Source organism: Leptodactylus fuscus, chromosome 7, assembly GCF_031893055.1.
Source record: "Leptodactylus fuscus isolate aLepFus1 chromosome 7, aLepFus1.hap2, whole genome shotgun sequence".
Taxonomy (NCBI): Eukaryota; Metazoa; Chordata; class Amphibia; order Anura; family Leptodactylidae; genus Leptodactylus; species Leptodactylus fuscus.
In genome coordinates, this window is record NC_134271.1 from 153,088,864 (window position 1) to 153,101,014 (window position 12,151).

Below are 12,151 nucleotides of genomic sequence, written 5' to 3' on the forward strand. Positions count from 1 at the left end.
AGGAGAGCGCAGTGTCATTGAGGCCGACTGAGCGGAGCATGGTGAGGAGAAGTTTATGGTCAACAGTGTCAAAAGTTGCAGAGAGGTCCAGAAGAATAAGAAGAGAGAAATCACCATTGGATTTGGCCTTTAGTAGATCATTGGAGACTTTCGTGAGAGCTGTTTCAGTAGAGTGCAGAGCGCGGAAACCAGATTGTAAGGGGTCAAGAAGAGAGTTAGCAGAGAGATAACGGATTAAACGAGAATAAACCAGGCGTTCCAAAAGTTTAGAGATGAAGGGGAGGTTAGAGACAGGTCGATAGTTAGCAGCACAGGATTGGTCCAGGGAGGGTTTTTTCAATAGCGGGGTTATAACAGCATGCTTGAAGGAGGATGGGAAGATTCCAGAAGAGAGAGAGAGGTTAAATATTTTAGTAAGGTAAGTAGTGACAGCAGGGGACAGAGATTGCAGAAGGTGTGAGGGGAAGGGGTCACTACTGCAGGTTGTAGGGCGAGATGAAGAAAGTAGCTGGGAGACTTCCTCTTCTGTAACAGGTTCAAAAGATGAGAATGGACAGTCTGAGCTGCGGTTGGTGAGGGGATCAGTACTATGGTAGGTGTGGGAATCAGTGCCACCTGGGGCTTGGGCAGTTATTTCCTGACGGATCTTATCAATTTTATCATGGAAATACATGGCCAGGTCATCAGCACTAAGGTCTGTGAATGGCGTCTGTACCTTGGGTGTGAGTAAGGAGTGAAAGGTTTCAAAAAGCCTTTTAGGGTTGCTGGAGAGAGAAGAGATGAGGGCGGTGAAATAGTCTTGTTTGGCTAGGTGAAGGACAGAGCTATATGATTTAAGCATAAACTTGAAGTGGAGGAAATCTGCAGGTGAGCGTGATTTTCTCCAGAGACGTTCGGCACACCTAGAGCAGCACTGAAGAAATCGTGTCTGTGGCGTGTGCCAGGGCTGCTGCCTCCTATGTGGGACTTTACGAGTGGAGGGGGGAGCAACCTCATCCAATGCATTTCTAAGGGTTTCATTATAGTGACTGGTGGCCAGATTGGGACAGGAGATTGAAGAGATGGGGGACAGGGAGGACTGTAGAGTATCTGAGAGGTGCTGGGTGTCAATAGCACGCAAATTCCTATATGTGTGATGGGTGGGGGTATCTTGTGAAGGGGAGAGAGCACTGATGGTGAGAGATAGAAGGTTATGATCAGAGAGCGGCAGAGAAGAGTTAGTAAATTTAGAGACTGTGAGCAGTCGATGGAAGACAAGATCAATCGTGTTACCATCTACATGTGTGGCGGAAGAAGAACATTGTGAGAGACCAAGAGAAGTGGTTAATGAGAGAAACTGTGAGGCAGCTGGGGAGTGAGGGGTGTCAATAGGGATGTTAAAGTCACCCATAATAAGGGTAGGAATTTCACTGGATAAGAAGTGGGGAAGCCAAGAAGCAAAGTGGTCCAAAAATTGGTAGGGTGAGCCAGGTGGACGGTAGATCATGGCAACACGTAAGGAGAGTGGGCGGAAAAGTCTGATAGCATGGACTTCAAATGAGGAGAATATGAGTGAGGGGACCGGGGGAATGGACTGAAAAATGCACTGTGGTGACAGAAGTAAGCCTACCCCACCACCCTGCCTATTATCAGGCCTAGAGGTGTGTGAGAATTGTAGGCCACCATGACACAGAGCAGCAATGGAGGCCGTGTCTGCCTGCTGGATCCAAGTTTCAGTAAGGGCGAGCAGGCTGAGGGATTTACTAAGGAATAAGTCATTAATATATTCTAGTTTGTTACACACTGAGCGGGCGTTTCAGAGAGAGCAGGTAAGAGAGACAGGGGAGAGATGAGGAGAAGGAACACGGTAAATATTGATGAGGTTTGTAGGCCTTCTATGTGTGCAGGAAGAAGAGTTAGTGAAGGAAGGAGGGCCGGGGTTAGGAGAGATGTCCCCAGCAGCGAGGAGGAGTAACATGGACAGAGACAGAAGGGGGTTCAGTGATTTATGTGGGCGCTTATGTTTGGTTTCACTGCTGAAAGAAGTAAAGGGGTAATTACAGAGTGTGAAAAGTGTGTGAGAGCTGTACATGGGAGAGGGAAGAAGAGAGGGACTGATATGGATGGAGTGTACTGGTGGTAGAGGTGGAGGAGAGGTCTGCAGGAAGACAATGGCTAAGATAGTAAGAGACAGTGCAGCTACAGGATACCATGTGGTTAAACTTGATGTGTTAGGTTGAAAGTTACCTGGTGTTCTGCCATGGTTGGCGTGTTTCGTGCCCTGTTTAAATGCTATGTATAAGTGCACTTTGGTAAATCTTCACTTTGGTAAATCTGCACTTTGGTAAATCTGCACTTCGGTTAAGATGCATGCTGCACATGAGATGCCCCCCATAAGCTATATCTACTTATATAGGAAGCACAGCTTCAGAACTAGCACTAATTTAAGTCGTTAACTAATTAATCTACAAACTGTGACACATGAGGAGACTGGCAGTGTGGATTCTATGTAAACACTTGGTCAGAAACAGCCATAAAATCAGTGAGGATCAAAAGGCTGACACTAGTGCAGATAACACATGGAAGTTCAAAAAATATACAGCCTGGATGAACTGCTAAAATATAGTTCAGTAATCATGCAGAGGTGAAATACAGGATCATATACCATTGAATAATACAGCAGATGATTGAAAGGAGATTCAGACAGTAAGCAGAGGTGGATAGAAGATCATATACCTGTATGAAGAGAGGGAGAATGAAGGTCATAATCATGCCATGTATAAGTGCACTTTGGTTAATCTGCACTTCGGTTAAGATGCAATTTGGTTAAGATGCATGCTGCACATGAGATGCCCCACATTGTACACACCATAAGCTATTATTTTAAATGTATTTTGTATATGAATCTGAGATTGAACATGAGTTTTAGGTGCAAATATGTGTTTTACCGTATTTTTTCAAAAAATTATTTGTGTTGGTCGCAAAGTTGCATGAAGGTGAATGTGGCTATCGATGACCCATTGAGACATATGTAATCTTCAGGTTGTCTACTTTCAAAAAATATATAGGATTTAGGTGCTCACTTACTTTTCATTTTTTCATAAAACATTCACTTTAAATCAAAATTGCATGAAGGTGCGTGTTCGTATACAGTACCAAGTGGAATTCTGACAATGCTGCAAGTGTGTAAGAAAATATATAGGTATGGGGGGTTGGATGCTTTTTTAATGCAATTTCGGCTGGATTTGTCAATCTCAAAACTGAAAATTGCTCCGGCTACTGGAACAATTTGCTTGACTCGAGTATAAGCCGAGGGGGGCTTTTTCAGCACAAAAACTGTGCTTAAAAATTTGGCTTATACTCGAGTATATACGGTATTAATAATATGGCCAGTTGGGGAGCTACTATTAATAAGAGGAGATTATATATATATATATATATATATATATATATATATATATATATATACTGTATATATATATATATATATATATATATATATATATAGTGTGAAGGAGCTATTATTAATAAGGGCAGTGGGAGATTATTATTAATAAGTGTCTTATATTAGTGAAGCTGGAGGAACGCGGCATGCAATGCGCCGCGTTTTTTTACGGTGTGCGCTTATGGGTGCGTTTACGCGGCATTATTTTACGGTGGCATTGCGCGCCGCGTTACTCCGTGTGAATGCACCCTTAGAGGGCGCTCACACGACCGTCGCTGACCACCCAGGGGTTTCCGTCCTAAACCCCAGAGAAACTGGACAGGGGACGGCTTGCCGGCGGTCAGCTTTAGAACTCATTAATTTGAATAGGTTTTTAAAGCTAACCACCGGTGTCCGTATGCGGCCTCTCCGCCTAGAAACCGATTTTTTTGCAGGACACAAAGTACTTTTATATACAACTTTGTCAGGACCTGAGTTGTTTTGTAAAATAGTTGTGTATTTTCTGGTGGTGCTTGTCTGGGGATTTGAGCCAGTGTCCTGAGACTCTCTGGACAGTCGCTTTACCACTGAGCTGTATAACTGGGTTTGGGTACCTACCTCAGTGTATACCTGAGCTGTCTGTATGTCTCAGTAGATGCAAGCGTCAGGTGTTTCACATTGTCATCAACCTATCAAGTATTTCGGGGTCTGTAAAAGGCTGACTGCTGGCTTCAGTTCTGGCCAGTTTTCGTTGTTACCAACTTGGATTCTTGGCCCAGTTTAGGAGGAGTGTTTTGTGGAGTTGCACGGTCTCAGGAGCTGTATTGGAAGTGGTGTGAGTCTGTTCTGTGTGAGAGTCTGTTTTACTGTCAACCTTTCTGCTCAGCCCCTGTCCTGCATTTCTTGCTGCCTGACATTATTTTGGTATTAGTGAGTTCTTGTTTAGGGTTTCTGGATTATTTTCCCCCCTGTTCTGTGATACCTTCAGGGCCGCCATCAGGAATTTTGGGGCCTCATACAGCCTAAGTGTCTGCCCCCCCCCCCCATTTTAAAACTACTTTATTTTACGACATACCAATTAGGTTACGTTGGTAACCAGTCAGAATCAGCTGTCAACTTATCCCTGCATGAAAAACTGGCCATTAAAAAAAAGGGGGGCCTGCAGTTCTCCGTGCAGGGATAAGTGGGTAGCTGATTGTGACTGGTTACCAATGTATCCCGGCAAGGGAGGCCAAAAACACAATGTGAACACTCCTTTAAAGTGAAAGTCCCACCCCCAAACAGGCTGCTATGCTAGTACTATAGCGGCCTACATCATTATTAATACAAAGCACACATACATTTGGAGGTATTGTGTGCTTTGTAGTTCTCCAGCTAAAAACTTATATATTATTGCCCCAGACATTCCCTCTCCGCAGTGCCGCACACCCGATGCCCCAACAATTCCCCCCCCCCCGTCCACCTTCTAACATCTTTCCATTGCCCCCTGTACCCATACCTCCCAACTTTTGAAGAACCGAACGAGGGACAAAATGTGCGACAAACAGATTTAGCCCCGCTCACTTTTGTGTTGACTCCACCCATTCTCATTAATTTTTCATGTGCCCGCACACAGTATAATCCTCCGACAGTCACCCGTAAATTATATGTCCCCCCTCTATCTCACCCCCAGCTTCATATACACCCTTCATCTGCCCCCAGTTTCATGTCCCCCCCTCCATCACTGCCCCCAGATTCATGTCCTCTCCATCTCTGTCCCCAGATTCATGTCCCTCCATCTCTGTCCCCAGATTCATGTCCCCCCCATCTCTGTCCCCAGATTCATGTCCCCCCCATCTCTGTCCCCAGATTCATGTCCCCCCCGCCTCTGCCCCCAGATTCATGTCCCCTCCGTCTCTGCCCCCAGATTCATGTCCCCTCCGTCTCTGCCGCCAGATTCATGTCCCCTCCGTCTCTGCCGCCAGATTCATGTCCCCTCCGTCTATGCCCCCAGATTCATGTCCCCTCCATCTCTGCCCCCAGATTCATGTCTCCTCCATCTCTGCCCCCAGATTCATGTCTCCACATCTCTGCTCCCAGATTCATGTCCCTCCATCTCTGCCCCCAGTGTCATGCCGTCCTCTCCTTCATCTGCCCCCAGTTTCACGTTCCACCTCAGTGTACACATTACACTTACCTTCTCCTTTGCTCCCTCGCCGCTCTCTGCGCAACTCTCTCTCTCGCACTTGTAGACGCGATGTGACGTCATCACATCGCGTCTACACAGCCAGTAGCAGTGGCGAAGGCAAAGAGCTGAGCTATGACAGCTCCTTGCTTCAGCCGCGTATGTGTTCAACTCAGATCTGCGTCCTCTAGATGCAGATCTGAGTTGAAATAGGACATACAATGACTGCTGCGGGCGCCAGGGGCTTGGCACACGGTGGCGGGCCAAAACCGGGCCCCCCCCCATTTTTCAATTTGGCCGGGCCCCTGACGCCAGTAGCAGTAGTACTGGCCTATCGGCGGCCCTGGATACCTTTCCTCACTCCTCCACTCTTCCTCTCAATCCCTGTTGTGTGTTTCTGGTTGTGCTGCACCTGTTAGTTCTCCAGCACGTCCCGTCCTAGTTGTTACCGTTTGCAGCTGCACCTATCCTTTCGTTAGGGGTGACCGCCTCTAGTATCCCAGTCCCTAGCCTCTTTCAGCTCTCACCGCATCTGTCCGTTAGGTCTTCACGTTTAGAGAGCTTAGCTCGGGTACAGCTGACCAACACCCTCAGGCAGGGCCTAGTCAGCCATCATAGCGCCAGGGAGAGTTTTCCTACCCCATTTCCATAGGAGTGTAAGTGACATTCAGTATTACGGTTGCTCGGGCATTGACACAAAAAACATCGTGACAGACTTTGTGTCCATACAAAAAAATTGGTTTCCAGGCGGAGAGGCCGCATACGGACACCGGTGGTTACATTTAAAAACCTATTCAAATGAATGGGTTTTAAAGCTGACCGCTGGCAAGCCGTCCCCTGTCCAGTTTCTCTGGGGTTTAGGATGGAAATCCCTGGGTAGACAGTGGTGGTAGTGTGAGCGCCCCATATTAGTTGCTGATACCTAGTAGTGGTCAGGATGCAGCACTACTGCTATTCAGGTAATAGGATTGGCTCAACAGTGCCATCCTCCGTATAGTGGTGGTTCTGGGTAATTGCAGCGCCACTCCTATTACTTAAATATTATTGGTGTGGCATCCTATCCACAAGCTGCTGGTACAGCTGATCTGTGTGGGGTTTTAGTGTCGACCCCTGACAGATTACATACTGACAGAGCCGTCCTGTGGATAGATTACCAGTATAAAAAAAAAATTGGCCAGAAATACCCCTTTATGTGATCTGATGTTTGTTAGGATAGAGGTCTGTGCAGGGCACGACCACCTCATGGAGGCCATCACTGTGTGGAGGTAGTGTGCTACCGGGGCCTAGTATAGAGGTATCATTGGTCTTTATGTGATGTGTATTGTATGATGATTGTCTGTATAGTGCTATGTCATTGAGAAATGATGAAACTAGGGATTTGATCAAATCCCGGAAGATGTTAAAGTAATAACTCTGTTGTGTCATTTCCCTAAAGAAAGTCAGTGATTTGATCAAATCCCTGAAGTGTTGTAGAGAAATTATGAAATAAGACAAGTCAGGACTCGCACAGCTCTGTGTTTCTCTTGTTCTCACTCCCCCTTGTGGCTGGGTTCACATGGGGCTTTTTGGACTGGATTTTTACACGGGAACCCGCTTCAGAATCCGGACCAAAAAACACCTCCCACAGCTAGCCATGACTGTCGCGGCATTCCACTCTGCATTAGGCCCAAATGAAAGGGCCTAGTCGGGAGGGAGTGTCACGTTGCGGAATCTGTGTAAAGAAAGGGCAGGTTGCTTCTTTTTCCTGCGAGTGGGAAGAAACCGCTCGCAGAAAAAGGAAGTGAGCGGCTCCCATTGAAGTCAATGGGTGGTGTTTTTTTTTAGCCAGATTCTGAGGAGGATTCCACGTCAAAATCCAGTCCAAAAAAACCCAGTGTGAACCCAGGGCTTAGCTCACCGCTCCCCTCCTGCGTCTCTGCCGGCCAACGCGGGCGCTTCTGATGTGACGCAAACTAAAAATGGCTTCAGATCTAAAAAAAAACTCACCGAAACTGGACTCACGAAAGGATAGAAAAAGCCGCCACTACTTAACCACAACAGACACATACACAGGACTAGGATGGTAAAAATTACCATGTTATGGAAGTAGGTACTAAAAAAATATCAGTTTAAGTACCAATTTGTTTTGTTAATTAGTTTTGAATAAATAATTTGTGTTTCAGTGACTATTGTTGTATCACTGGCTCTACAGTCATGGCCAAAACTTTTGAGAATGATACAAATATTAATTTTTACAAAGTCTACTGCTTCAGTTTTTCTAAGGCAATTTGCATATACTCCAGAATGTTATAAAGAGTGATCAGCTTAACAGCAATTAGTTGCAAAGTCAATATTTGCCTAGAAAATGAACTTTATCCCCCAAAACACATTTCTACATCATTGCAGCCCTGCCTTAAAAGGACCAGCTAACATCGTTTCAGTGATTGCTCCAGTAACACAGGTGTGGGTGTTGATGAGGACAGGGCTGGAGATCAATCTGTCATGATTAAGTAAGAATGACACCACTGGACACTTTAAAAGGAGGCTGGTGCTTGGCATCATTGTTTCTCTTCTGTTAACCATGGTAATCTCTAAAGAAACATGTGCAGTCATCAGTCATCATTGCACTACACAAAAATGGCCTAACTGGGAAGAGTATTGCAGCTAGAAAGATAGCACCTCAGTCAACAATCTATCGCATCATCAAGAACTTCAAGGAGAGAGGTTCCATTGGTGCCAAAAAGGCTCCAGGGCGCCCAAGAAAGACCAGCAAGCGCCAGGACCGTCTCTTAAAAGTGTTTCAGCTGTGGGATCGGGCTACCAGCAGTGCAGAGCTTGCTCAGGAATGGCAGCAGGCAGGTATGAGTGCATCTGCACGCACTGTGAGGCGGAGACTCTTGGAGCAAGGCCTGGTCTCAAGGAGGGCAGCAAAGAAGCCACTTCTCTCCAGAAAAAACATCAGGGACAGACTGATATTCTGCAAAAGCTACAGGGAGTGGACTGCTGAGGACTGGGATAAAGTCATTTTCTCTAATGAATTCCCTTTTCGAATGTTTGGGACATCTGGAAAACAGCTTATTCGGAGAAGGCGAGGTGAGTGCTACCACCAGTCTTGTCTCATGCCAACTGTAAAGCATCCTGAAACCATTCATGTGTGGGGTTGCTTCTCAGCCAAGGGAATCGGCTTTCTCACAGTCTTGCCTAAAAACACAGCCATGAATAAAGAATGGTACCTGTAAGGACCGGAGTCAGGGTCAGGCAGTGCAAAGTGACACAGCTGGGAAAGCAACACTGTGCAACTAATGACAAAAGGGGTTGTAGGCCCTGAGGCTAGAACTATGCTGTAAATCTGAGATGAGGCAGACCAATGCACTTCCTAATTGAAGTGCGCCTGCCACGACTCCTACGCTACTGTCCAGGCAGCTAGGGTCAGGGAAGAGGAGACCCTAAAAGTGCTAGGGACTGGAGTCACGAGGGTCACACCTAAGCAGAAAGCACAGTGTAACATGCAATGCAAAACAAAAGACAAAACAGCATGGAACAAGGGAGGACCACAAGTCCCAGCAAAAACACAGTAGAGAAAGCGAGGTCGGACGAGCCAGAGGTCAAGCCAGGAGATAAGAGTAAAGTACCGAATCAGAAGACAAGGAATAGTCAAAATACAAGCCAAGTATACAGTAACCAAAACTCAGACTGAAAGACTCTCAGACAGGAAAACTGACAGAGCAGGAGACCAGGACAACACAAAGTGAATGGCTGGCAAGGATCCATGCCTGGGTGGGGTTTAAATAGCAGCAGAGAAAACCACCCACAACACCTGTGAAGACTAATGGCATGGAGAACGAGAGCAAGGAAAAGATTAACCCTTAATAGCCTAAGCACAACCAATAGCACTCTTAATACGTCTCCCGGGGAGGTGCCGCGCAGCAAGGAGACCGCGGCGACTCTGTATCCTAACAGTACCAGAATGTCCTCCAAGAGCAACTTCTCCCAACCGTCCAAGAGCAGTTTGGCCATCAACAATGCCTTTTCCAGCATGATGGAGCACCTTGCCATAAAGCAAAGGTGATAACTAAATGGCTCAGGGAACAAAACAGAGATTTTGGGTCCATGGCCTGGAAACTCCCCAGATCTTAATCCCATTGAGAACTTGTGGTCAATCATCAAGAGACGGGTGGACAAACAAAAACCTACAAATTCTGACAAAATGCAAGCATTGATTGTGCAAGAATGGACGGCTATCAGTCAGGATTTGGTCCAGAAGGTGATTGAGAGCATGCCAGGGAGAATTGCAGAGGTCCTGAAGAAGAAGGGTCAACACTGCAAATATTGCAACGCTGCATTAACTCATTCTGTCAATATAAGCTTTTGTTAATCATAATATGCTTGAAATTCTATTTCTGTATGTGATAAAACATCTGACAAACACACATAAAAACCAGAGGGAGCAGATCATGTGAAAATATAAGATTTGTGTCATTCTCAAAACTTTTGGCCATGACTGTACATGTAATAACGCTGCGCTACTAAATAAATACTTCTCATATCTAGACAATATTATTTCAACATTTCACTAAAACACTTCAGGGATTTGATCAAATCACTGACTTTCTTTAGGGAAATGACACAACAGAGTTGTTACTTTAACATCTTCCCTAGTTTCATCATTTCCCTGCGACAGGTACATACATAGCGGTACATACATAGCGGTGCACACATAGCGGTACATACATAGTGATATATACATAGCAGTTCACACAGTGGTACATACATAGTGGTACATACATAGTGGTATATACATAGCGGTGCACACAGTGGTACATACATAGTGGTACATACATAGTGGTATATACATAGCGGTGCACACAGTGGTACATACATAGTGGTATATACATAGCGGTACATACATAGTGGTATATACATAGCGGTGCACACAGTGGTACATAAATAGTGGTATATACATAGCAGTGCACACAGTGGTACATACATAGTGGTACATACATAGTGGTATATACATAGTGATATATACATAGCGGTGCACACAGTGGTACATACATAGTGGTATATACATAGCGGTGCACACAGTGGTACATACATAGTGGTATATACATAGCAGTGCACACAGTGGTACATACATAGTGGTACATACATAGTGGTACATACATAGTGGTATATACATAGTGATATATACATAGCGGTGCACACAGTGGTACATACATAGTGGTATATACATAGCGGTGCACACAGTGGTACATACATAGTGGTATATACATAGCAGTGCACACAGTGGTACATACATAGTGGTACATACATAGTGGTACATACATAGTGGTATATACATAGTGATATATACATAGCGGTGCACACAGTGGTACATACATTGTGGTATATACATAGCAGTGCACACAGTGGTACATACATAGTGGTATATACATAGCAGTGCACACAGTGGTACATACATAGTGGTACATACATAGTGGTATATACATAGTGATATATACATAGCGGTGCACACAGTGGTACATACATAGTGGTATATACATAGTGGTACACATATTGGAACACAGCGGTTTCACAACTATATATATGTTTACAATTATTATTTTTTCCTTATCCTTGTAAGACTGTATCACTGCCGCTGGAAGTGCAGCCCTGATTTCTGAAATCACTGAATATGACGCTATGTCAGGATTTGGGGCCCCGACTTTAATTTTGCCCAGTTTGTCTAAAACCGGCTCTGAATCAAATCAAATATAAATATGAATATAATGTCTCACTTTCTTCCATGAAGTGATAGAGACAGAACAGAGACCAAAATAACTGACAGCAGCCCATTGGCGGAGGCCGGGAGGTTGGGAGTAGTAGTAGTCACAGTGGTGATCCTCCAGCTCATCTCCTAGGCTGGTGCAGTGCTGAGGGGGCCTGCAGGGTGTCTGATGGTGGTAGTAGTGTTACTCCTGGGCCATGTCCTTATGGTTGTGCCTCTCTGTGCCGGATGGTACTACCTGATGGCATCATCCTGACCACAGAACATTAGGATGGCACCTTCCATCCTAATTCGGGGTTTCGGTCTCCGAGCTTCTCTTCTCTATGCTACAACTTCTTCCTGCTAAGGACGGAAGAGACCAACTGTCTCCTCGTTTTCCCTACCCAGATCTCTACGCCATGGTTGTACCTTCAGCTCAGCAGCCATTCTCTGGTGGTTCGTACCATCAGAAGGCACATATACAGTAGATATTATCAGTAATACTGGTTCTCCATGGTACATATATAGATGTAAACCTTTTATAGTGCAGTCAGTGGGACACTCCACATGTACACCTACAGAATGACCACTATATATTCTGGAGACATACCAGCTTATATCTAATGGAGAATACCAAAAAGATGTATAGCCATTCTAGGTGGAGCAGTTACCCCTCCCCCGCACACACATTAGGGGTCAGTAGCTCTTTGGGAATAATCTGATTGTTACTTGTGGGTTCTGGAGGGATTTTCTCTCCTATTCCTTATATTTATCTTTCTCTGCATTGTACAGAAGACTGACATGACCTATCTTGGTATGTTAATCCTTTGTATTCTCTATATTTGTGTAATGACCCTTA

The 12,151-nt window shown here is 45.2% G+C and overlaps 1 protein-coding gene across 1 annotated transcript in view; it reads left to right on the forward strand.

The window, feature by feature from the left end:
* LOC142214651 (NACHT, LRR and PYD domains-containing protein 3-like) overlaps nucleotides 1-12,151 on the forward strand; it is a 260,153-nt gene that overhangs the window by 24,694 nt on the left and 223,308 nt on the right. The gene's annotated exons all lie outside the window — the stretch shown is intronic.